The sequence below is a fragment of the Erinaceus europaeus genome, chromosome 2 (genome assembly GCF_950295315.1).
Source record: "Erinaceus europaeus chromosome 2, mEriEur2.1, whole genome shotgun sequence".
NCBI lineage: Eukaryota > Metazoa > Chordata > Mammalia > Eulipotyphla > Erinaceidae > Erinaceus > Erinaceus europaeus.
In genome coordinates, this window is record NC_080163.1 from 16,047,071 (window position 1) to 16,073,320 (window position 26,250).

Here is a 26,250-nt window from a genome sequence, read left to right on the forward strand (position 1 = left end):
TGGCATCTGCTGACCTTTTAGGATTTTTTTTTAATTCCCATTCTTTACATAATTGGAAACATAGCCAGATAGCTGTGGGTGATAATACTTACTTTGGGGGGTTATTCTTTTTAAAAAATATTTATTTATTTATTTATTCCCTTTTGTTGTCCTTGTTTTCTTGTTGTAGTTATTATTGTTGGCATCATTGTTGGATAGAACAGAGAGAAATGGAGAGAGGAGGGGAAGACAGAGAGGGGGAGAGAAAGATGGACACCCGCAGACCAGCTTGTGAAGCGACTCATCTGCTGGTGGGGAACTGGGGGCTCGAACCGGGATCCTTACACCAGTCCTTGTGGTTTGTGCCACGTGAGCTTAACCTGCTGTGCTACTGCACAACTCCCTGGGGAGTATTTCTTAGTAGGATTTCACTATATGGGTATAGTCCAGCTTGCTTAACTGAATGTTAAAGGACTTTTGGGTGGTTTATATTTGGTTGGGGGTATTTTATAACAAAGCTGTTAGTCATTTATATATGGTTCATTTCTCTAAAATCATCTCCTTGTATCTTTTGCTCTTAAAATTTCTTTTGGGGAGCTGAGCAATGGTGGACTTGGTTAAGTGCACATAGTACTAAATATAAGGAAGGATCTGTGTAAATCTGGGTTCAAGCCCCCAGCTCCTCAGCTGCAGGAAGGATGCTTCACAAGCAGTGAAGCTGGTCTGCAGGTGTGTTTATCTTTCTTTCTTCCTCTTTATTTTCTTCTCCTTCATCAGTTTCTCTCCTGTTCAATAAAACATAAAAAAAACTGTCTGCCAGGAGCAATGGATTCATAGTGTCCGCACCAAGCTCCAGTGAGGCAAAAAAAAAAAAAAGTTTTTTAGCCATTGATTAAATATGTCTGTATGGATAATATGGGGTTTCATACTAAATTCTGCTCCAGCCAGAAAGTTCACTGCATTCTGGCCATGAGGCAATGAATCAACATAACCACAGGCATTGCGAATCTCTGGTAGCTGAGAGTCAGGCGTAGGAAGTGAGCTCCCAGAAGGTTGAGGTAGAGTTCAATGCAGATGCGAGTAGTAGCAAAGCCTGAAGAGCAGCTGGTGGGGGTGGAGGGCGGGGCTTCCACACAGCTCTTGCAGGTTCCTCCTGTGCTTCTTTCTAACCATGTTCTTTTTTTGGGGGGGTTACTTGGCTTTTTAAGAAGGAGTGATGAGGTGAATCAACTAGACAATAAAATCAGCACTTGCCACTTGGCTGAGGTGCAGCTCCACCAAAGACCTTTGCCGTCCTCTAATGCTAACAAACAAACAAATACTTAAAAGACTTTCTCGGAAGGAAACTGTTGGAAAAGTAACCTCAACGTGACTAAACGGGAGTCATCCAATCAAGTCATTGATGACTAACTTTAATTGCCACCGGGTTTTGGTAATGAGAACAAACAGATGGTCTCGTAGGTTCCAAGTGAAAATTGGAGACGATTTCTCTCATTCACTTGGAAGCTAGACCAGAAGGAAGGAATGCCTGCCTCCCACACACCATCCGAGGCCTCGGAAAGAGCATAAGTACTCTAGTTTCATGACGGAAACTTTTTTTTTTTGCTTGGCTAAGAGTATAATTTGTACAGACTTAATGAAATATTTCTTTTTTTTTTTTCTTGAAAAGATCCCATTCAAGGTTTGTTTCATTATCGTATGGGCAGTCGGCAAGATACCGATCATTTAGTATTTTCATTCTTGCTAGAATGTAGACTTGTCAGCTATGACCAGAATTTCAGGCTCTCAGGATAGAAAGTATCATTGCTTTTCATCTTCTCTGTCACAGTGAATAAGAACAAAATTTCTATAGGGTAGGGGCAATTTTAAAAGTGGAAAAGGGACTTTCTTCCTGTTCAGTGGGGAGGAAGGAACAAGTGGTTAGTTGGGCAGACAAGAGCAAAGGAGAGGTGCTTCTCATCACTGTGAAGTACAACTCTACTGCTCAGTGACAGGAAGCCTTTTCAGCATGAATTTGGCCTGAAATTCCCAGGCAGGAAGTGCCTCATGCTGCCTGCAGCCAGGCTTTCAGTGAAAAGCCCAGGACAGTCTCTCCAGCTCAGTCAGTAAATGCCATGAAAAGTCCAGGAGGCGGAGCTGTGCCCTGAGGCAGAGCTGTCTCTCTGCCTTTCCTCCTGAAGGTGGGCTCCTTGCACAGCAGCACCTCCACCTCACATCCTTGCTGTCCATCCCTGGTCCCCACCTCTGGGGATGATGGACCACCGTTCACTCATCAACGTGAAATCATCGACCCTCTGTCCAATGTTGTATTAGAAAGTACATGTAAATTTGCCCTGGACTATTTCCAATTGGGTTAAGCAATATCAGGACTTTTTAGTACCTAACAGAAATATATAAGGAGGGCAGTCGGGTGGTAGCGCAATGGATTAAACGTGCATGACACGAAGCGCAAGGACCGGCTTAAGGATCCAGGTTTGAGTCCCGGCTCCCCACCTGCAGGGGAGTCGCTTCACAGGCGGTGAAGCAGGTCTGCAGGTGTCCGTCTTTCTCTCCCCCTCTCTGTCTTTCCCTCCTTTCTCCATTTCTCTCTGTCCTATCCAACAAGGACACCATCAATAACAATAACTACAACAAGAATACAACAACAAGGGCAACAAAAGGGAATACATAAATAGGAAGAAATGTATAAGGAGGATGGATGGTTGCTCACCCAATGGGGTGCACACTTTACCATACATGAGGACTGGGGTTCAAACCCCTGGCTAAGTGATAGGAGTGTTGTGGGGAGGGCGGTCTCCATTAGAGGTGAAACAACAAAGAATTGAAAGAGTCCCGCCAGTCAGGATAAGTAAGCCACCAATATATTAAGCAGGTGATAATAGACGCTTGATAGGTGGGGTTGGGCCTCAGAGATAGTAGCTGGTGTGTTCCCCCAACCCTGACCCATGAGTTTTTACATCTTTGTTGATTTATTTATTTATTTCCTCTTTGCTCTAGGGTTTGAGAGTGAATACATTATGCTTCTAAAGGTTAAAAAGTACCAGAATTCAAAACAAACCAAAATAAAAAAAAAAGCAACTAGTCTTTGGTGTGAGGCTATATTCGGTTAAGACTCAGGACTGTTCCTTTCACAAGGATGTGTTTGCTTTTGTCAGATGGTTTTAATTGCTCTCTCTCCCTCTCTCTTTCTTCCTTTTTGATTTGTGATTAATAGTAGGTTACAAGATGGTAAGATTACAGGGTCTAGTTCCATGCCACATGCACCATGCAAGTTCTGTGTCCTGCCTCCTGACGATAACCATCATAGCTCTCTCGCAAGTCTTAGAAACGGTTGGTTGGCTTCTGTTTTCTTCTTCTTCGTCTTCTTCTTCTTTTTCTTCTTCTTCTTCTTCTTCTTCTTCTTCTTCTTCTTCTTCTTCTCCTTCTCCTTCTCCTTCTCCTTCTCCTTCTCCTCCTCCTCCTCCTCCTCCTCCTCCTTCTCCTTCTCCTTTTTCTTCTTCATGTGCATCAGTCCTTTAGGTTCCACCTATGAGTGAAACTCTCCAGTAGTTGTCTCTCACCTCTTTAACTTACTTCACTGAGCATAATCACTTCCAGTTCCATCCATTTTATCTCAAAGGATACAATATCATCTTTTCAGATTACAGAGTAGTCTCCCTTTGAATATGGAACCCATAACTTCTTTAGCCAGTCACCTGTTGATGGGCATTTAAGCTGCTTCCATTCCTTGGCTACTATGAATAACTCGGCTCTTAATGCGGAGGAGCGTATGTCCTTCTGGATAAGTGTTTGACAGTTGTTCACCTCGATGGTCAGATTCAAGCCACTGGTAGCTCGACCTTGGTTGCAGGACTCAGCTGTGGAGGTTTGTCAGCAGTTAATCCAAGAGGACCCAGGATGGTCTCCTCTTTCCCTAACAGGAGCATCTGGTGCAGCTTCAGGAGCAGAGGAGCGGTGCTGTGGTTTCTCTCCTCTTTCTGTCACTCCCTCTTTACTGCTCTCTTCACCTGTGTCTTAAACAATGTGTCTGTGAGAGGGACTGGGTGGTGGAGCACCTGGTTGAGCACACACATCACAATGCACAAGGACCCAGGTTTGAGCCCCTAGTCACATTCCTGCAAGGGGAAAGCTTCACAAACAGTGGAGTAGGCCTGCAGGTGTCTTTCTGGCTGGCTCTCTCTCTCTCTCTCTCTCTCTCTCTGTCCCCCTTCTCTTGATTTCTGGCCATCTCTATTCAATAAATAAAAATAATTAAAAAATTAAGAAAAAAAAGTGTCCATGAGAGCAGTGGACTCATGCAGGAGCTGACTCCCAAAGAAAGCCAAGGTGGCAAAGTAAAATAAGTCTTAGGGTTCACCCACCCAGATTAACAGTATTTTCAATCAACGGACCTTCTCTCCAAACTATATTCTTGAACACTTGTGGCATTTGCTGCTTCTTAATTCGAACATGGAAGCTGGTTATTTTGTTGAAATGAACAGTCTGGTAGGGCTGATGTCTGTATGTCCCTGTGTCTGTCATTTCAAATGCTCTTGACTATATGCCAACTAGTAACTTCCCATGTTTCATTTTAGTCTGAAACATCTTGAAATTTAAACAAGGGGAGAGAAAAATGTCAAACATTTGCCTGGGGTCTGTGATGCACTAACAGAACAGAACTAGCCACCAGATGGGCCCCTGTGATCAGTGGCTATTCCAGATGCTTAAGTGATTTGACTTGGTTATGAAATCTTTTGGGGAAACTTGGGTGGACACTTCACACTGCCCCTCAAGCCTCTGGCTACTAGGACAGGGACTCCTCAGTGTGTGTGTGATCTTAAGGCACTGAGTAAGGATCATCTGAGCATTCTCAGTAAAAAGGAAAATCCCTGAGCCTCAGTCAAGGTTCAAAAAATAATACCATCAAAGTCGGTGAGATAGTGTGCTAGTTTGTTTTGTGTGACCAGAGTTGAGCCTGGCCTTCACTGCACTGAAATAATCTTTGGTGTTTTGGTCTTTCTCTCTCTCTCTCTCTCTGTCTCTCTGTCTCTCTGTCTCTCTCTCTTTCTCTCTCTCTCTCTTTCTGCCTCTCGGTCTTGACTCTATTTGAAAAATCATGAGGGTGTGATCAATAGATGCAGGATAGTGGGAAGGAGGCATGATAACACTTTGTCCATGTATTTTGTGGTATCAGTGATCATTTAGATGGGAAAGCAGAAGACTTAGTATAGCGAACACAATATTGTAAGAGGACAAAGTTGGAGGACTCCCACTACCCCACTTTAAAACTTATCTAGAATTGGGGCTGGGGGCTCTAGCTGTCCCAAGTAGAGCACGCTTACCATGTGCTCAGGCACATCAACACCACGCAGGGGGGAAGCTTCACAAGCAGTAGAACACTGCTGTGGTGTCTCTTATCCTTTTCCTCTTCCCTTTCTGCCTTTCGAGCTCTATCTGTAGAAAGAGAGGAGGGAAGGAAAGAGGGAGAGAGGGAGAGGGAGAGGGAGAGGGAGAGGGAGAGGGAGAGGGAGAGGGAGAGGGAGAGGGAGAGGGAGAGGGAGAGGGAGAGGGAGAGGATGCTGCTTGGGAGTGATGGAGTTATGCAGGCATGAAGCCCCAGTGACAATAAATATTCAAATGGGGGAAAATGATTTATACAGCAGTAATGATTAATACAGTGTGGCACTGATGGGGGAAAAAAGTCAATAGACTAGAGCAGAATATTTCAGTACAGAATAGAGACCCCTGACAAAAATAGTACAAACTTTTTTTGTGTGTGTGAAAGAACAGAGGTTGTATAATAGACCAAAGGTAGTCTCCTTGACAAGTAGTGCTGGAACTACTAGGCATACAGACGTGAAGAAGATAAATCTAGACACAGATTCACACACTTCCTAGAAATGAACTCAGAAATGTACTATGGACCTCAATGTGAAATTCCAAAACTATAAAACTCCTTAATGTTAAGAAGAACTCAAAGTAACCTTGAGTGTTGCCCCAGAGGCAAAACTCATAAAGAAGTGTTGAGCTGGGCTCCATTGAAATTAAAAAGTGCCTCTTCTTCCAAGAATGCTATCCAAGGAACAGAAGATTAAACCACAGACCAGAGACAGTATTTTCAAAAGACACACACTGCTCATCAAGGACTCATATCCAAAGAATTACAAAAAAAAATCTGGCAATCAATAAGGAAATAACTCATGAAAATGAATAGGTCAACAGCCTTAATATCTCCCTCTCTGTCACCTTCTATGTGAAAAAAATGGGGAGGGGCTGGGTTATAGTGCAGCAGATTAAGCATACATAGTAGGGAGCACAAGGACCAGCACAAGGATCCCAGGTCAAGCCGCCAGCTCTGCACCAAGGAAGGGGGTGGTCTCTTTGCCATTGGTGAAGCAGGTCTGCAGGAGTCTATCTTTCTCTCCCCCCTCTGTCTTCCCCTCCTCTCTCTATTTCTCTCTGGCCTATCCAACAACAACAGCAGCAACACAACAACAATAACAACAACACCAAAAAAAAAGGAAAAAAAATGGCTGCCAGGAGCAGTGGATTCCTAGTATAGGCACCAAGCCCCAGCAATAACCCTGGAGAAAAAGAGAGAGAGAGAGACAGAGAGAGAGACAGAGAGAAAGAGAGAAATTATTAGCCATTTCTGGAATAGAAGATAGTGCAGGCATGAAGTCTCAGCAATAATTTGGGGGGGGGGGGCAAAACGTAATAATGAATTAAATTTAATATATATTTATATTTGAGATTTTTAATTAAAGCAGCATTATTAATTTGACATATAATCACTCCCCTCAACACCTCCAAGACAACAGTGTTGGAAAAAACATTTTTGAATTGGATTTTTTTTTTTCCCAGAGCACTGCTCAGCTCTGATTTATGGTGGTGGCTGGGATTGAACCTGAGAGTTTAGAGCCTCAGCCATAAAAGTCTCTTCGCATAACCACTATGCTATCTCCCTGCCCTGGACAAAACATTTTAAAATAGTTAAAGTATCTAGATGCTCTATAATTATTTTATTGACAAAGTGGGAAAATAACTTTAATATAACTTGATAAGCTGGTTACTTACCAAAGAAATGTAAATACTAAGGCAATCTTCCAGATCAAATCCATTAACAAATATCTATGTAACTCATCAAGGAATAGGTAACATTTACTGAAGAACAAAATGAAATCATGAAACACAAGTAGATATGACTTATTAAAGAAAAGAGAAAAAAAACTAAGGAAGTCCTGAAATTGAAAAGTATGGTCATCTTAAAATTATCAGGTGGACATAGCTGAAGAAATCCAGAAAGTTCTCTTTCACAGAAAAAAAACCCTGTGTGTCTTATTTTTAAGTGTGAAAATAAAAGACCCAGATCAGAAATCACAGGTAATATCTATTATTCCAATAACGTGAGAAGAAACAAAGCAAGTCTTTTTATAATTCCTAGCAAGTCTCATTCCGTGTCAAAGGGCCTCAATCTTTTGAGTAAATAAATGTATTTGTATTGAAATTTTAAGTATTTCTAGTGAAAGGCTATATTTTCTTTTTTTCTTTTTCAACCAGGCCTTCACTGCTCTAGGATGACTTTTTCAGTTAGAAAGAGACAGACAGATAAAGACACAAAGGGACGGACACTGTATAGGACAGGGTTAGAACCTGAGCTGTACACACAGCAAGACAGGTGAACTGTTTTGCTAGTCCTGTGAGAGTGTATATCCCTAGATGCATTCCAGAAATCAGAAATGTAAAAATAGCAAAAGAACTAGACTTGATGAGTGCACCTTCTGAACTGAAAACAAACAAACAAACAAAGGCAGAAGCCCTGAGGCAGACCAAATGGTCCATGTAAAAATTAAAATTCAGGTGTACAGATTGTATAGTCTGTCCATTATCTTTTTTTAAATTTTTATTTCTAAAAAGGGAACACTGACAAAACCACAGGATAAGAGGGGTACAACTCCACACAATTCCCATTACCAGAACTCCCATTCCCACTCCCTCCCCTGATAGCTTCCCTATTCTTTATCCTTCTGGGAATATGGACCTTGGGTCATTATGGGATGCAGAAGGAGGAGGGTCTGGCTTCTGTAATTGCTTCCCCGCTGAACATGGGCATTGACAGCTCGAGCCATACTCCCATACTCCTGTCTTTCTCTTTCTCTAGTGAGGTGGGGCTTTGAGAAGTGGGGATCCAGGACATATTGGTGGGGCCATCTGCCTAGGGAAGTCTTTTTGGCATCATGGTAGCTTTTGGAACCTGGTGGCTGAAACAAAGAGTCAATATCTACAGCCAAACAAATCGTTGCCTAATCATGAACACAAAGGCTAGAATATTGCAGATGAAGGTTGGGGGTCTCCGTTTTGTAGATAGCTAGTAGGCCTATTTTATTTATATTTCAGAGGGTCCATGACTATACTAGTTTTTTTTTTTTTTTTTCTGAGCCTGACATCTGATATGCAGGTAGATCCAAGTTATTGTCTGGGGAGATGATGTCATGGCTGGAAAAAGGACCAGAAAGCTGGATCAGGGAAGAGAGTAGCTCCCAAATATGGGAAAGGTATGTAAATATTGTTGACTATAAACCCCATCAATTTGATCTGATCTGGGGCCCATATTCAGCTTAGGAGCCTATGTGACCTCTGCATCCCTGGAGATCTGAGCTCACATTCTATGGTCATGAGTAGGAACGTTCTAGCCTGGCCCAATTTTAAGACCCATCTTCCTCAGGTGGAACATAGAGTATGTTGTCCAGCCTCTCTTTGGAGGAAGGAACATTACCATTTTTGGTCCACGTTGAGGGCAAGGTCCTATGGGGGTCCACAAAGGGGTCTATTGCATCATTCCTATCTTAGATGAAACTTTCATGTGAAATAGAAAATGGTGCCAGGCTAGGGAGATGGCTCACTGGGCCTCCAGTGTCACATGCCTTTCCATGGACACAACCCATGTTCCAGCCTGAGAACAACATGGAAACTGGGGGAACTCAACTTGGGTGCTGTAGTGTCTCTCCCAAAAACAAAAACAAAAACAAACAAACAACAACAACAAAAAGATACATCCTGGCAGGTACTGTCCTCTAATATTGTGACCTCGGTGTGACTCATAATCTGGTTTTCAGTTCCCACTTCCTCCTTGAATTACATGCCTTTGGGCAAGAATTACAAACTGTGCCCTGAGGGGGGGGTTGGAGAAGGGGAAGGGGGGAATGAGAGAACCCAGTTAGCTGTCATTTGATGGAGTCTCTGCCAGGTGACAATGATAATGCTGTCTGCCTTTTTTAATATTGTATTTATTCATTATTGGATAGAGACAGAGAAATTGAGAGGGGAGGGGGTAGAGAAAGAGAGAAAGAGAGAGAGAGACCTGCAGCCCTGCTTCACCACTTGTGAATCTTTCCCCCTGCAGATGGGGACTAGAGGCTTGAACCCAGATCCTTGAGCACTTAAGCTGTGTGTGCACTTAAGCTGGTGTGCCACCACCTGGCCCCTGTCTTCTAAAATTGTTTTTTTTTAAATAATAATTATTCATGCTAGAAAACTACAGAGTAAAATCTTGAAATGCTAAGCAAAATGGACTCCCGAGACGAGGCCTCTGTATGACACTAGTTTGCCACTGGAAACCAAAAATGAACTAATATGGGGGGTGTGTGTGTCAACCAAGTCTAAGTAATTGATCTCTTCCAGATATATATCAAGAGAGCTACCAGAGGATGAACTCCAACAAGAGGAAAAATGAACCCAAGGAATGGGCTGGCTTATAAGCAATAGCGGTGAGTGCAGTGTTTGTATGCATCTCGTACTCAGTTAATGACCTTGAGAGGTTCTTGGAAATTGCAAGTTTAAAATTAAAACAAGGCATAAAGAAAGCAGATGCTGGAATAAGGTCCCTTCAGTTATATCAGTCAGGATGGTCTTTTCGCATTGACATGACAATGAAATGACTGAAAAGATGCGGCTCAAAGATGTTCTGTACATCTAGGTCTGATGCAAAGCTGTGACTGTAGTCAACAACAGAAATGATAATCACTCAGTGGAATGTGCTGCCGTTGAACTCTTTGCTCATGGTTTCAGCTCTTTTTTCAGTGGTGTGCTTCATTCTTGATAAGCCAGTAAAGGTGCATGTCTCTCCCCAATTGCACTCCATCTTAGCCAGGGAAAAAGAGAAAAGGTTGGAATTCCAATAATGAAAGAAGAAGAGGGATGGGGGCTGCTTGTTTGAGTGACTCCTGGGAAATAACCCTGTGCTTAGAGAAGTGCTGACTATGCACAATGTTCTCAGAATTGTTTCTGGAGTGAATACATGTATTCCAACTTACATTTTAACTGTAATAGCCGGTGAGAGATTACATTCTGGTGGGATTATGTATCGGCCTATTGAATCGTATCTTTGTTTGGATTTTTCCAGAAAGCAGTGGTAAAAGTGACATTACCATTGGTACCATATTATCAAGCCAGCATATTTTTTTTTTTTGCTATTTTTTTTTCTTACAGGGGAGAGCGCGTACACAGTCCCCCACTATCACAAATTATGCCGTCGAATTTCCCACATTTGGGGAAATCGCAGAGGTCAACAAGTTCCAAGTGCAATGAACGAGTCTCACCCTGGGAAAACCACCTGATCAAGCCAGCATTTTAAAGGATTAAATAGCAAGATTCAGGAAATAGTTAGGGGTGGGGGGGAAGAGAGAGAGAGAACCCCTTCTGTTGGTCTGCTTCTAATTCTGCTTCTAAGACTCCTTCTGTTTTGATCATCACATTAGGTTCACTTGCATTGCTTAATGCTGTGGTCTATTTACATAATCACTGCTTTACCTGAGACCTGCCCTGCCTACAGGGCATTGGTTTAATCCCCACTGGTTAGATGCAAGCTTGATACTTCCGAGCACGCATGCTTTATCTTTCTCCCCACCCCGTATCCTACGTACTTCCTCTTCCAAACTGACACTTCCACTTCAGGAGATATAAAGGACAGAATTTTCTAATGAAGAGAGATTGGATTGATTGTACTGCATTCCCGCTCATCAATAAAGATTGAACTGCCTTCCCAGCTCAGCCATAAGTCCCTGGTTGTCTGTCTCCCGTCCACGAAGCTAGCCTGGCACCCTTCTCTGGTTGAATAAATAACATTGGGCTAAAAAAAAAAAATAAAAATTATCTCTTGGTTTTATCTAGATACCAAACACCACGGCTTGTGATTAGAAAAGAGTGGCGTATTTATAAAGATGATACTTTTCCTAATGACGTCCCTTTGTGGGATCTGTCACCCAGCTATTTTTATATAGAACAGACAGACATGAGCTTCTCACCTTCATTTGCTGAGTCTAGAAGCACTTCCAGTGTTTGGGCTACACTGCTGCCCTACAACTTACTTGGGGTCATTTCAGACCTGTTCTGGCAGCCCCAGCACCAGCACAGGGATGAATGATTGCCCATCATAGTCTGGACAGAGTAAGCATCATTTTTGCTCAGCACCCAGCTTGGCAGCCAGCAGCTAGGTCCACTTAGGGTGCTGGGCCTCAGAGTCAAGGTTGGTGAGCTAATATTGTGTTTACCTTAAAGAGTTTCTTGTGTGCTGACCTGTGGTTGCTGAACAGAAATATTCATGGTCACCGTCAGCCTTGTCTTGAGGCAGATGGTCCTGGCCACAGCACGTGATTTGAGCTGGTGCTTTCTGGAACATCAGCATTGAGAAAGCCCAGGCCTGGTTGCATCTGGAGTTTTACAGTGACTGAGACTGACCATATGACTTGCTCATGGAGAATGAACTGCTGTAGAGGCTCTAGTGGGACTTAAATATTCAGTCCTCTGGGGCAGGACTGTGAGGCCCTGGGGCCATGGGCCATATTGAGGTCTCGTGTTTCCATCTAGTCTATCTTTTCAACAGCCACTAAGCAGTCAGTCCTGTCTATATGGATATATTTCCCAGGAAAAGATTAAATAAATATCTAGTTCCACTTTCTTTGGTAACACATTTCAAAGAAAATGCTTCAGTTGCTGGCCATCCATGAGCTATCAGGAACGCCCATGCTGGCAGAGCCATGCTTAGTTAGCCTCTTAGTGGATGGATTACAGAGAATTCTGGTACTCTGCAGCTGCAGAGAAATTTGCTTAGAGAAATAACTTGGGGAGCCGGGCGGTGGTGTGCCTGGTTAAGCACACATAGTACTAAGTGCAAAGACTAAGTGTGCAAGGGTCCAGGTTTGAGTACCCAGCTCCCCACCTGTAGGGGCGACACTTCACAAGCTGTGAAGCAGGTCTTCATGTGTCTATCTTTCTCTTTCTTTCTTTTTCTCTGTCTCCCCATGTCTATCTCCTCTCTCTTCCTCTCTCCCTCACTTCCCATCGCCTTTTCCTCTCTCAAGTTCTCTATGTCTTATGCAATAAAATGGAAAAAAAAATGGCCACCAAGAGCAGTGGATTCAGAGTGCATGTACTGAGTCCCAGTGATAACCCCGGAGGCAGAGAGAGAGAGAGAGAAATAACTCATAAAAATGCTTTCATTACTTCCCCCTTTGACTTTAAAATAACTGCTTTGAAAGGGTAAGAAAGAATGAGTGAAGAAGTTAGTCCATTTTCCTATAATTAAATTAAGAAAAGGCCCAGTAAGATGCATCGTATGTATATACTGGTTTTCACATGATCAAATGCGTGAAAAAGGAAGTTATTATGCCAGTGGGCCCTTAAAGAGAGACATGTTAGCTAGGTAAGGAAGCATATTGTGCAGAGTTCAATTTAGAAGACCAAGACCACAAGATTGCTTCTTCTCCTCCTCCTCCTTCTTCTTTTAATTGGGGGTGTTAAGGTTTATAGTTAGTACAGTTATTGATACATGCATAAGGTTTCTCACCTCACCAAGAGAGGTGTCTAGGTGGCTGCTATCATGAACCAAGACCTGAAAGCCGCTCCCTCTTCTCCAGAGTTTTTTGCTTTTGTGCAATACACCGAACTCAGGCTAAGTTTTACTTTGTGTTTCCACTTTCTGTTCTTATCTCTCAAGTTCTGCCCATGAGTCAATTCATCCCGTATTCTAAACACACCCCTCCAAAGATATCTGGGTGTACCTGTGTTCCTATCAGCACACTTTGTGATATTCCAAAGTTGGAAGCAACCTAGGTGTCCAACCACAGATGAGTGGTTGAGAAAGTTGAGGTCTATAAACACAGTGGAATACTACTCAGCTATTAAAAATGGTGAATTCACCTCATCTTCTTCACCTCATCTTGGATGGAACTTGAAGGAATCATGCTGAGTGAGATAAGCCACAGGATTCTATTTATAAGATAATCTGACAGAAAGAATCATCGAGCAGGAGCTGGGCATCTGAGGAAGGCAACGCTAAGGTTTTCTGGGATCTAGGGATAAGAGGAGAAAAAGGAGAAGGTGGGAATTATTTGCTTTTGAAGTTGGGATGAGGGTCTCAGAGAGCTTGGAATTGAACTTTTGAGGACAGGTGTTGCTGAGCTGTGGACCTGAGAGGCCATTGATACTGCCAGTGGTAAGAAAAACAGACAATTAAACACAAAGAAACTGGAATCAGTTGTCCTCTTAGAACAACCAAACCATTAACAGGAAGTATTTCTGTTGGGGAAAACTTAAAAAGAATTGAGAGTTCAAACAGGAACAGGAAATCACCTACAAGCATTACCCTTGCTCAGTCTCCTGGCTCTCTAGCGCGACCTCTGTTGCCAGAGTCTTGTAGCGACCTAGCTGGCAAATGAGAATGCTTTGGAGAATCCCCCAGCCCCAAGATTAAAACAAAAAAGTCAAGAAATGTACCTGAGCTCTGACTGTCACATGTTAGACAAATGGAACCCCCCAGCCCCAAGATTTAAAACAAAAAAGTCAAGAAATGTACCAGAAGCTCTGACTGTCACATGTTAGACAAATGGGAACCCTCTTCCAGGAAGCATCCCCCCCCCCCCCTCGGTGAATCAACTGAATATAGTGTGAAAAGACAGTATTTGGGTAAAGATGGCTGACGGATCGGATGCGTGAGCCTTCCATAAGTCTCTTGGAACAGCTGAAAAGGCATTTGAAAATTATCTTGATTGTGTTGTGAAGCAGATGGGGGGGTGGGGTAGAGGGAGGAAGCAGCAGATGAGTTTGAGTCATGCGGAACAATGCTGGAGCAAAGGCAGAGCCAGCAAAGGAAAGAGTGGGGGCACTGCAGACATGGGGGCCGGAGGAAGGGGTGACTCCGTGAAGCTCCTAAACAAGGCGAGAGAGGCAGGTGAGACTTCTGGGACAGTGCGGTCAGGAAAAGGGGCATCGGCTGCTGCTTTTTTTTTTTTCTTTTTTCTCCCATGGTGCTCAGCTAGCAATGAGCACCTACAGTTTGCTGTCAGGATAAGGTGAGGGGATAGTGTAGAGGGAGGGCAGTAGGGACAGTCCTTTGCTTGGCCACTGGCCACGGGTGGGCCCTGGAGCTAGGGGAAGGCTAGTTGCAAACCCACCTGGCTTGAGACTGGCCCTGCTCTTTCCCCACAAGGAACAGAAGTGGCCACGCAAGAAAGGAGGGGAAGAGGCAGAGAGTCTGGAGTACACAGGTGATCAGTTGGGAGGCTGGGCAGTGGCACACCTGGCTGAGTATTCATTACAATGTGCAAGGGCCCAAGTTCAAGCCCCCGCTACCCACTTGCAGAGGGGACGCTTCACAAGCAGAGAAGTTGAATACTACAGGTATCTCTGTCTCCCCTCCCCTTTCAATCCCTTTGTCCTATCAAATAAATAAATAAAAAAAAAGGGGGCCACCAGGAACCATTAAAAATAAAATAAAAAGGTGACCAACCCAGCTAGAGTTACTGAGGAAACCAGACTCTATGGTAAAGAGAGAGAGACGCCAAAGTCATTGGAGGGATGACTTGGCCTTGGAAATCTTTAATCATTTGCGCAAACGGAATCTTTCATTTGTGATTTTTTTTTTTAATTTAGGAGGTGTGGATGTCGGAGCTACACTTTCTGAAAATCATTAACCAGAGATACACAAATAAAAGTGTACTAATTAATTAATTCATTCATTTATTGACTAGAGACAGAAATGGAGAGGGAAGGGGGAGATAGAGAGGGGGAGGAGACACCTACAGACCTGCTTCACCACTTACACAGCTTGCCTCCTGCAGGTGGTGACGAGGGTCTTGAACCCTGTCCTTGGCCACAACCTGGTACAACACTGCCCAGCCCTTTTATATGTACACATTCATCTACAAACATCCACACAGTCACAAGCTTTTTGTAATAAAACAAAGGAGTGTGTGTGTGTAACTTCACAAGTGGTGGAGCAGTGCTGCAGATGTCTCTCCTTTCGGTCCCTCTCTGTCTCTGCCCTCTGTAGAAAAAAGAAAGAAAAAGTCATCAGGAGTGGTAGATTTATGTAGGCATAAGGCCAGGGCAACAACCCCAGCAGCAAAAAATACCACAAAGTAAAGTAAGAAGAAATTAAAAAAAAAAAAAAACTAATAATAATAAAAGCAAAAGTTGCCTTATTCTGTTCAGATTTAACTATTGGACTAAAGCTTTTGTGGAGCTGCTAAGAGAGAATGGAAACATCAGGTAAGATATGCGGTGCTCTCAGGAAGATGAGACAGAGGAAGAAGGCGCCATTTTAAATACAGAAATAAGGGTCAGCGACCAAAAGGGGACTGGAAGCTGGCAACATTGTCTTGAACTTGTGTGAGGTGGATGGATCACGGTTCACAGAATCAGCCATCCCTGTGATTGAGTGCTGGGTATGTTAGGTAGATAGGCTAAGTTGTTTCAACAGATAGACTTACAGGTGAAAAAGAATTCAGTTGCCCAAGAAACCCATGAATTTTACTTAAAACTAAGGGGGTTTTCATCTCTTTTCTGATGGACTGGTAATTAGTTTTTGTCCTTCAAACACATGGTTTCTTGAAACAAACCTATGAAGGTAATGCATAGAGTTTAAGCATGAGTCTTCGTTTTTGAGTGAGCTGAGAGGTTAAGTCCATCTGGCTTAGCACAGTCCATCTGGCTTAGCTAAGCTTTTCCATGTCTTTGAGACTGTCTTGTTTGTGAAAGTCTTTCACAAAGTACTTCCGCTGAATTATCTTCTCTAGTTTAGCGTACTCCACTCTTCAATACTATTGTGTCATATCCTTGGAACATTAAAAAAAAAATCATTCATAGGAGTTGGGCGGTAGTACAGCAGGTTAAGCGCACATGGTGCAAAGTGCAAGGACCTGAGGAAGGATCCCGGTTGGAGCCCCAGGCTCCCCACTTGCAGGGGAGTCGCTTCACAAGCGGTGAAGCAGGTCTGCAGGTGTCTTTCTTTCCCCTTCTCTGTCTTCCCCTCCTCTCTCCATTTCTCTCTGTCCTATCTAACAACATCAATAACAACAACAATAACTACAACAATAAAGAAACAAGGGCAACAAAAGGGAATAAATAAATATTTAAAAAATCATTCATTCATTCATTCACTTATTGGATATAGAGAAAAATAAAGAGGGACGGAGGGGACAGAGAGGGAGAAAGAGTGACACCTGTAGACCTGTTTCACTGCTCTTGAAGCAGATGGAGACTGGGGGCTTGAACCAGGGTCCTTGCATTTATTGATATGTGAGCTTTACCAGGTGCACCACTGCCTGGCCTCCACACACTTGGATTTTAAAATGACCCATTGCAATTGACTGATAAGACTCGGGGGTGCAGTGTTGAGAAGGATTCTGAGTTTCATAGCAGCAGGTAGTCTGACTAGCCCTGCTGCCTCGACTCTAGAAGTTAGAGGTTGTGTTTGAAGGCAGAAGTGCCTACTCCTCACTTTCACTTTTCATTTAGTATTCTTAACAGACCCAAAAATAATTTGGTCTCTTGCCTTTAAAAGCTGATTTCACTGATTGCAGCAGTACAGTTTAAATCCGATACGCAATTTTGAAGCCTTGATTCTGCTCTCTATATGGCTAAGTTGGGAGTTTATCTTCTTCATGTATCAGCACATAAGTACTCTATTCTTATCACTCACATGCTTAGCACCACATTTCTGACTACTAATTAATGACAAAAGTTTCTATCAGTGGGGGGAGGCACGATGGCACACCCAGTTAAGTGCACACAGTACTAAGCACAAGGACCTGCACAAGGATTTGGGTTGGAGCCCCTGGCCCCCACCTGCAGGGGGGGATACTTCACAAGCAGTGAAGCAGGTCTATAAGTGTCTTTCTCTCTCCCTCTCTATATCCTCCTCCCCTCTCAATTTCTCTCAATAAAAAATGGAAAGAAAATAAAATGGCCGCCAGGAAACAAAATGGCTGCCAGGAGCAGTGGATGTAGAGTGCTGACACTGAGCCCCAGCAACAACCTTGGAAGCAAAAAAAGAAATCCCTCTTAATGGAATCACACTGTGGAGTCTCTCCCCCCTCTCCCACACCCTCTGGCTTGGTCTCTGCCTATCTCTTTCAGCAGGAGTGAAGTCCTGGTGATGAACAAAAACAGTCAAGACTAGATCTTCTTTCATGACAGTTTACCTGTTCCTTCCTTGACTCTTTGGGTTTTAGAATATGCTAAATATGTCTTAGAACTACCCTTAGAAACTACTAGTTTCTAAGGTCTTTTGTGGGAAATCACTTTCTTTTTTTTGTTTTTAACAACTGACACACACACAACATTTTCTCCTTTGTTCTTGGACTTTTAAAGAAGAACAAAATGTCCTTGATTTTCTTACAGTTCAAAATTTGCAGTATGCTTATTTTTGTCAGCCAGACTCATAACACCTTAAGACATTTCAGTGTGCTCAGGAAATAGTGACCCTGTTTTATCTCTGATTGCTTCTGTCTTGACTCAGTTTTAAGATAACTACTTGTCCTCATGGCTCATTCTGCCTTCTGTCTTCTCTGTCAGTCACGTGTTCTTGCATTATTTTATTTCTTCTGAGTTCTGAGAAGGCTCCTAGGATTTTTACACACTTCAATGGTATCCACTTCTTCCGTAGCCTCCAACATGAATTTTCATTTGGCAATGGTATTTCTTGAAGGAGCCCATCCTTATCTGATTCATTTGACATTTGGGCCTATATTAGTTACTTGTAACAATCTCCTTCTTTCTTTCTTTCTTTCTTTCTTTTTTTTTTTTTTTTCAATAGTGGCCATGTCTCGTGAATGTTACTGAAGATGCCAGTTTCCAAATGTTTTCTGCTCATCCTTACTCTTTCATTATTTATTTATTTTAAATTTATTTTAAATAATTCATTTTCTTTTATTTAGTTACTTATTTTCCCTTCTGTAGCCCTTGATTGTTTTGTTATTGTTGTTATTGATGCCATTGTTGTTGGATAGGACAGAGAGAAACGGAGAGAGGAGGGGAAGACAGAGAGGGGGAGAGAAAGATAGACACCTTCAAACCTGCTTCACCGACTTTGAAGTGACTCCCCCTGCAGGTGGGAAGCCTGGAGCCTGGGATCCTTACACCAGTCCTTGCGCTTTGCGCCACCTGCACTTAACTTGCTGCACTACCATCCAACTCCTGATTTATTTATTTTTAATTGTTGCCAGGATCTCATGCCTGAACAATTCCACTGCTTTTGGCATACTCTTTCTTTCCTTCTAATCTTAGACAGAGAGGGTGAGACAGAGAGATAGGCAGAGAGAAGAGAAAGACACAACACCGCTCCACCATCCATGGAAGTATCAGTTATTGTCTGTATCTTTACTGTATATGACAATATGTTCCACTAGTTTTATGCAATTTATTTCCTTCCCTGTCATTCTAAAGTAAGATTAGATTCTTCTATTTTTATTTTTTTAATTAATTAATTTATTTTTGGATAGAGACAGAGAGAAATTGAGAGAGGAGGGGAAGACAGACATTTGCAGACCTGAATCACCACTTGCGAAGTTTTCCCACTGCAAGTGGGGAGCAGGGGCTTGAACCCAGGTCCTTGTGCACTGTAGTGTGTGTGTGTGTGTGTGTGTGTGTGTGTGTGTGTGTGTTTAGCCAGGTATGTTACTGCCTGGCCCCTTATTAGAATTTTCCATAAACACTGAAGAAAGACTATCTTGGTTTTCCTCCCCTCCTCCTTTTTTTTTTTTCCATTTGTATGATGAAAAAAATCTTCAGTCTCCAGTATGTAACCTGGGTTGAGATCCAGATGCGTAGTTTTCATTTAAGTCCTAAGCTAAGTTAGGAATTGATGCAATATACCCCATGCCACTAAAGGGCCACTTGTCTGTCTTACCCAGGGTCTTGCCATCCCTGCCTCACTGAAGTTCTGTGCTCATATATCAAACCAAACATTTCTGGAAGACCAAAGGTATTTCTTTATTTATAGTCTTCACTTTCTAAGATTGTTTAGAGGAACACAGCTCCCCAAACTCCCTGTGCTACCTTCTTCAGAATTGTAGGGAATCTCCAGTCGCAGGTGCATGAATTGAGTGGGTGGCAGTGCACAGAGGGTGGCCAAGGACAGCCTTCTGTTTGTCCCTGAGTGGTAGTGTCCAGGCACTGTGGTAAGCTGCCAGCCTAGTCACAGTGAGGCTGCCTTGACCTGACTTAGGAAGCAAAGGCAGATTCAATGCATTGGTGTCAGGGTTTGCATGGATCCGGAGCTAAGAGAGAGCACAAATCTTTATTGCGCTGGCACCTCAGAGTTGGGTGAGAGAGAAGCAGGTTGGGCCGTGTGGAGGTAGCAAAAATGGCCGCCTCACACAGTAACCTTTCCTGCGTCTAAACACCCAAAGTGAAGAAGCCGGCAAGAGAGAGAGGTGCGGAAGAAGGGCTTTTATGGGAGTAGCTCTCGCGAGAATGGGAAGGGGGAGGAGTAACCAGAGCACCGCAACCATTGCAGGGGGGAATAGACAATGCCCTGAGGGCACAACATGGGAACAGGCGCTCCGAGAGTGTCCCAACTTTCGCAGGAACTAACAATAGCCCGAGGGGACAACGTGGCAGATGTGACTGCGTCTGCAGAATTTCCCAGCAGTGGTTCACCAGGTTAAGTGCACATATTACCATGTGCAAGGGCCCAGGTTCAAGCCCTCCACTCCCCACCTGTGCAGGGCGGGCAGGTAGATGCTTCATGAGTAGTGAAGTAGGTCTGTAGGTATCTATCTCTCTCCTCTACCTCTCCCGCCTCTCTCAATTTCTCTCTGTCCTAACAAGTATATTAGAAAAAAAGAGAAAGAGGGAGTCGGGAGGTAGCACAGTGGGTTAAGCGCACATGGCACAAAGCACAAAGACCAGCTTAAGGATCCTGGTTTGAGCTCCCCACTCCCCACATGGAGGGGAGTCGCTTCACAGGTGCTGAAGCAGTTCTGCAGGTGTCTTTCTCTCCCCCCTCTCTGTCTTCCCCTCCTCTCTCCATTTTTCTCTCTGTCCTATCCAAGAACAACAACATCAGTAACTACAACAATAAAACAACAAGGGCAACAAAAAGGGAATAAATAAATGAGAAAGAAAGGAAGAAAGAAAGAAGGAAGGAAGGAAGGAAGGAAGAAAGGAAGGAAGGAAGGAAAAAGAAAGAGATCAAGGAAGAAAGAAAGAAAAGAATGGCCACTGGAAGCAGTGGATTTGTAGTTCCAGCATCAAGCCTCAGCCCTAACCCTGGTAGCAATAAAAAAACTTTAAAAATTAAAATTGCTGATGTCTTCCACTCTTTCTATCAATAATAGTCATTGTTGGAGATCAAGTTCAGGAAATTACATGTCCCTGGAAGGGATTTTCTCAAACCACCTAGATTTTCACCCAGTGAATCAGACATATTTATGCCCCATGTGGGGGAACTGAGGCAGCAGGCACAGAGAAGTCAGAGACAAGCTCCTGCAGCCCCAATAGACAGGGTTGGGGATGGGGCAGGGGAAACTAAAGCAACCTGCAAAGTTTAAACATTTCCATCCTAACAGCTAAGTTCTGCTTCTGTGAAACCACCTGCAGTTACTCACAAGCATCTCCTCCCTGCCAGACGAACCCCACAAGCAACTGGCCTCACTCTCTGCCAACCACAGATAAAAAACCTGCTTCTGGGGGAGTTGGGCGGTAGCGCAGTGGGTTAAGCGCATGTGGCACAAAGCACAAGGATTGGCATAAGGATCCCTGTTCAAGCCCCTGGCTCCCCACTTACAGGGGAGTCCTTTCATACGTGGTGAAGCAGGTCTGCAGGTGTCTATCTTTCTCTCCCCTTCTCTGTCTTCCCCTCCTCTTTCCATTTCTTTCTGTCCTATCCAACAATGACGACAACAATAATAACTACAACAATAAAACAACATGGGCAACAAAAGGGAATAAATAAATAAAATAAATAAATAAATGTTCTTTTAAAAACCCTGCTTCTAGCCCCATCCAGGGTTCAAGTTTTCTAGGAGCAATCTTGACCTGGACCCGCTAGCATTAACAAACACACTCCTGGGGCTGCTTGGTGGCACACCTGGTTGAACACACATGTGACAATGCGCAAGAACCCAGGTTTGAACAGATGAATAAAGCCAGCATTGTATGGCATTGCATCCCAGCTCAGCAGAGGCCACTTGGATTTGCTTATTGCAGGAGCCTACTCAGGAGAGTGACTGTTCAGCACAGCTGCAAGAAGAGTTTGGTTAATCGTGTGTTGACAAAAGAGAGAATCCACTACCTTTACCACAGCAGTGCCAAGTAAGAGAAAATAATGACTCTGCAAGTCAAAAGTATTTCTTAGGAGCAGGGAGATAGCACAGCTTGATAAAACACCAACTTGTATGCCTCCATACCCCAGAGGCTGCAGGTTCCATCCCTGGAACCACCTTATGGCAGGGCTGAGTAGTGCTCTGGTTGTCTTTCTTTTTGTTTCCCTCTCTCTCCTTTCATCGTGAATAAATGTCTTTTGTTTGATTGTTTTGGTTTGGTTTTGCTTCCAGGCTCTATATCAGCACTAAGTAGCCACTGCTCTTGGCGGCCATTTTTCTTTTTTTTTTTTTTTTTTAATTGGGTAGGACAGAGAGAAACTGAGGGAGCATAGAGAGGGAGAGAGAGATAGACACCTGCAAATCTGTTTCACCGCTTGTGAAGTGATCCCCCCCTTCAGGAGGGGAGCCAGGGGCTCGATCTGGGATACTTGAGCTGGTTTCTTGTGCTTCGTACTAGGTGCGCTTAACCGGCGCACTACCGCCCAGCCCCAATAATGAATAAATCTTTAAAATATATTCCATAAATGAATGCTGACATCTATACTATGTGTCAATCTCTTCTTGTGAGTGATCCGACTTAACAAAAGGGAGTGTTCTGGGGTAACTATGCATTTGTTCACTGGATAGAGACAGAGAAATCAAGAGATAAGGAGGAAACAGACAGCAATTGTTGGTATGCTTCTGGATTCTGCTTGTGAAGCCTTCTGTTTTTATCGTCACAATGGGTTCGCTTGTGTTGCTTGCTATGTGTTCTGTTTGCACGTCCACTGTTGGCTGGGCACCCCCCTGCCTCCAGGACATTGGTTTGGTCTCCACCCCCCCACCCCCCACCCCCACCTCTGGAGCATTTGGTTTAGTCATCACTGGTTGGGCTTCTTCCTTCTCCCTGCCCCCTATGGTACATATTTCCTTTGTTCCTTACTCTTCTGCTGGAGGAGAGAGATGCAGGACAGAATTGGGTTGTGATTAGATTAGATTAGATTAGTTTGTTGAACCGCATCCCCACTCGTGAATAAAGATCGAACTGAGTTCTCAGCTCAGCCATGAGTCTCTGGTCGTCTCTGTCTCCCGCCTGTGAAGCCAGCCCAGCAAAAACGACAAGTGATAAAGAAAGGGAAGCCTGCAGCGCTGCTCCACCACCTGTGAAGCTTCCCCAGCTACAAGTGGGACTGTTGGCTTGAACTGGTTCCTTGCACATTGTAACACAGTACTTAACCAGCTGTACCAGTACTCGGTCCCAACTGTTCACTTAAAGGACTAACATCTGTATGATATAGTGTTCAGAAAGCACCATTGAAGAGGCATCTCAACATTTTTCTTCCTTTTTTGTTGGCTTTGAGATTAAAATTCAGTGTTTTCTAGACATCTGTTAAATATCTGACCCCAGACTAACAAAATCATTGATTTCTTTAAAAAAAAATTATTATCTTTACTTATTGGATAGAAATAGCCAGAAATCCAGAGGGAATGGGGCAAAAGAGCGACAGAGACACCTACAACACTGCTTCACCACTCAAAAGCCCTGCAGGTAGGGATGGGGGGGGGCTTGACTTGAACCCGAGTCCTTGTGCTTTGTAACATGTGTGCATTCAACCAGTGTGCCACCACCAGGCCCCCAAATCACTGATTTCTTCATGTTCATCACAACTGATAACACAGGGATGCTAAAGCTGGATGGGTGGGCAGTGGCTCAGTGGGTTAAGTGCACATAGTGCAGAGCGCAAGGACCAGCATAAAGAGCCCCCGGCTCCCCACCTGCAGGGAGGCCACTTTGCAAGCAGTGAAGCAGGTCTGCAGGTGTCTCTCTTTCTCTCTGTCTCCCCCTCCTCTCTCAGTTTATTTCTGCCCTATCATCATCATCATCATCATCACACCCCAGGAGCAGTGGATTCATAATGCAGGCACCGGACCCCAGCAATAACCCAGAAGGCATAAAACAAACAAAAAAACTGGGTGGCAATGACAGTTGAAAGTCAACACTGATCAGAGGGTGAAGCATGCCAAAATGGGGCACAGGAGCCAGAGTCAGATGTGAAACTTTATCCTCTAGTGGAGGTCAACCTTCACATAATAAAGTGCACTGGAACAATTCTGAGAGGGAGAGAACACACACACATACACACACACCAAGAATACATATGCTACTAGAACTTCTGCAAATCGAGAGAGTTGTGCAGGGGGCCGGGTGGTGGTGCACCTGGCTGAGCACACATGTCACAGTGGGCAAGGATGTAGGTTCAAGCCCCTGGTCCCCACCTGCAGGGGGAAAGCTTCAAGAGTGGTGAAGCTGGGTTGCAGGTGTCTGTCTTTCTTCCTCCCACTCTATCAACAACCCCTTCCTTCTCGATTTCTGGCTGTCTCTATCCAATAAATAAATGAAGATAATAAAGAAAACGTTAAAGAGAGAGACAGAAAGTTGTGCTCAGTTACTACCTTTCAAACCGCGTCCTGCACCTTGTTCTTGTTTTGTGTACATATACCAGTGCCAGCAGTTGAGAATACTTGGAACTGAGGGTGAAGAAGTTCGGCAAAGAAGGTGGTGGGGGGGAGCCTAGCCCCAGAGGCGGTCCACCAGCGTTGCAACACAGTCGCCTTATTTGCATCCCCAGATACTTTCCATCTCGTGAGCTCCTCGCTTGATGAGCACAAGAAAACCCTGTGAGCCATGCTGAACTAGGTGACCCCACGTTGTACCTCTCGGTCCTAGCGCCACCGTGATTAGCAGGACAGCACTTAGGGGCGCGGTGCTAAGTGCCATGCCAAGTAAGGTCCCCAGTTTCAGAGGCTTTGGTCAACAGACTTTTACTTTTAAGTCATACACAATCAGCGCTGGGCTGGCTGCAGGTGAACGCAGGACACAGATCCCTCAAGCTTGAGATGCTGGGTTCTCCTGCCAGTCACTGCTGAGGTCCAAGCAGCACTGAACAAGGAAGCACACTCTCCTTTATAAAGGCCTTAGGGCAGAATGACACTTGACCTCACTTCCCATTGGCCAAGCCCCGTCATGTGACCCAACTTCTCTGCACAGGAGCCCACTGACTAATTGGTCTAGGAACCTCCCGAGAACGTTCGGGAGTACAAACAGCTTCATCTCCTACCAGAGGGCTGTGTGATTAGAGCCAATGAAAGATACAATCAGGTCGCAGCCTTTCAGCAAGGCGTTCTGTTAGTCTTACATAAATGATCGTTTTTAAAAGATTTACAACATGGCTTTCTTTTTGTTTTTGTTTTTTTTTTTCTTTCTTTTTTTTTTTTTCCTGGAAGATAAAGTTCCCACCAGGAACGTAATTGAGTTTAGTGTTGAAAGAGGAAATACAACAATTGCATTTTTGGTCTCTATTGTGTTTAAGACATTGAATTTTCTTTATTTGCCATTATTATTTGCCATGGGGAGAGAGTGCAGGAACTTCTGATCATTGGAAATACGGGTCCACTAGCCGTTGCTTATCAGCTGGAGCAGTGAGTGTCAATATAGATCAAAACTGCAAAGAGGGGGTGGCGCGGTAGCGCAGAGGGTTAAGCGCCTGTGGTGCAAAGCGCAAAGAACGGCTGAAGGATCCCGGTTCGAGCCTCCGGCTCCCCACCTGCGGGGGGGGGGGGGGGGGGGGGGTCACTTTACAGGCGGTAAAGCAGGTCTGCAGGTGTCTATCTTTCTCTCCTCCTCTCTGTCTTCCCCTCCTCTCTCCATTTCTCTCTGTCCTATCCAACAACAATGACATCAACAACAACAATAATAGCCACAACAAGGCTACAACAACAAGGGCAACAAAAGGGGGGAAAATGGCCTCGGAAATCCACCGGTGGCGCAGCGGGTTAAGCACACATAGTGCAAAGTGCGAGGACCGGCGGAAGGATCTTAGTTCGAGCCCCTGGCTCCCCACCTTCAGGGGAGTCCCTTCACAGGGGATGAAGCAGGACCGCAGGTGTCTGTCTTTCTCTCCCCCTCTCTGTCTTCCCTTCCTCTTTCTATTTCTTTCTGTCCTGTCCACCAATAACCACAACAACGTTAAACAACAAGGGCAACAAAAGGGAAGATAAATAAATAAATATTTAAAAAATTAAGAAAAAAAATGGCCTTCAGGAGCAGTGGATTCGTGGTACAGGCACCCAGCCCCAGCAATAACCCTGGAAGCAAAACAAACAAACAAACCAAAAGACTGTAGAGCCTTTTTCTTCTGGGATTTTGCTTTTCCCTCTCCTTTCCATGTTGAGCTGAGGTAAAGGGGAACAGAGTGTCCCAGAGGTCCTTCTGATCAGCTTTGATGCAACTTAATTGTGTTTTTTTTTCCCCTTTCCTTTTCCTTTTTAACTGTAGAACTTTATTGAGTAACAATTTACAGTATAGTTTTTTTTTTCACCACTCCTGTCACCAAAGGCCAGTGTCCCCATCCCCACCCCCGTAGATAACCACTATAGTTCTCCCACAGTCTATAGGTTGACTTTTTTTTTACTTTACATTTGTATGCTCAATTTTCTATATTCCGCATATGAGTGAAACCATTCCGTAGTTGTCCTTCACCTCTGTACTTACTTCACTGAGCATAATCATCTCCACTTTATTGGGGCTTTAGGCAGGATGGTACCATCTTTATCGTCTTTATCATCCGGTCCTTTGCTATTCTGTATCTTAGCTACTAGCAGTGTCCGCGGGCTCACTGCGGCTCCCTTTCTGAAGCAACAGCTTTAA

The 26,250-nt window shown here is 44.0% G+C and overlaps 1 long non-coding RNA gene and 1 pseudogene across 1 annotated transcript in view; one reads left to right on the top strand and one right to left on the bottom strand.

Moving 5' to 3' along the window:
* Positions 1-8,078: 8,078 nt before the first annotated feature.
* The window catches only part of LOC132533950 (uncharacterized), a 114,943-nt gene continuing 96,771 nt past the window's right edge, over positions 8,079-26,250 (top strand). The window contains exons 1-3 of the long non-coding RNA XR_009545707.1: positions 8,079-8,513; positions 9,640-9,725; positions 24,173-24,326. This is a non-coding gene — a long non-coding RNA (uncharacterized LOC132533950). The remainder of the gene's footprint in view (positions 8,514-9,639; positions 9,726-24,172; positions 24,327-26,250) is intronic.
* Positions 10,444-10,586, bottom strand: LOC132537099 (U1 spliceosomal RNA; annotated as a pseudogene).